Raw genomic sequence first — 1,129 nt, forward strand, 5'->3', positions numbered from 1 at the left:
AAAAAAAAAAAAAAGAAAATCAGGTCAGAAAACAGTCAAACTCTCTCCAGACCCTAGGAGTGCCTCAAGATCAGAGTTCCTGGAAGCATCCTACCAAAATCCTGGCCCATAATCCTTGATCCTGACCTGAACTATAGAAGACAGAGCCCCAGGCAATACTCTGCGATCACTGCCCTTTTCCAACTATACTGGTGAGGCTAGTAAAAAGCCTTTTGCAACTGTGTGGGAGCTGTGCTGGCACCTAGTCAGTCTCCATTTTCCTTTTCACCTCTATTAAATTCTTTTCTTCTCCCTCGACTGGCCTCCTGTCCTTTCTTGAACCCCCCTCGCCCCGCAATCTATGCCAGAACCTCATAATAACCATGTGTAGACATCATCTCAAGAAAGAAAATTCAAGGGCCCGGGTTTGGTGGCTCACCCCTGTAATCCTAGCACTCTGAGAGGTATAGGTGGGTGAAATGCCTGAGCCCAGAAGTTTGAGACCAGCCTAAGCCAGAGCAAGACCCTGTTTCTAAAAATAGCTGGGCATTGTGGTGATACCAGAATTTCGCTCTTCAGTAGGTTCTTGGTCTCAGTGATTCGAAGAACGATACCGCGGACCACAGATCAGTGGTAAGACAGGATTTATTCACAGAAAAGAATACAGAAGGGTCAGAGCTCCTGGCAGAGAGAGAAAACCCAAGTTGGGAGAGAAAAGCTCTCTCTCTGTCTGTCTCTGGCTCTTTGTCTAGGGGTATATATAGTTATGTGGGGCCCTGGGTAGTTACATTTAGCTGGTCTTGGTAGTTACATTTAGCATGTCTGGGACATCATGTCTGGGACATGTCTGGCCCTTGGTAGTTACATTAGTTACATTTAGCTTGTCTAGGACATCTTGTCTGGGAGATGTCTGGGTTGTGTCTAGGTCCCAAATGAAGGGCTATAATCCCTTTCATTCCGGGGCCTAGGAAACTTACATGAAATTGATCAGGCCTAGAAAATGAGGGTTCCTTATGAAATTAATTTATACCTTTTATATGAAACCTATAACCTAATAACAGCCTAAGAATATGGGGAGGGGGGAGGGAGAGGGAAGGGGGAATGGGTGGAGGGAGGAGGATTGGGGGGATCATTTCTGTGGTTTATCTTA

The sequence above is a fragment of the Otolemur garnettii genome, unplaced genomic scaffold (assembly GCF_000181295.1).
Source record: "Otolemur garnettii isolate 467f Iridium unplaced genomic scaffold, OtoGar3 scaffold00021, whole genome shotgun sequence".
Taxonomy (NCBI): Eukaryota; Metazoa; Chordata; class Mammalia; order Primates; family Galagidae; genus Otolemur; species Otolemur garnettii.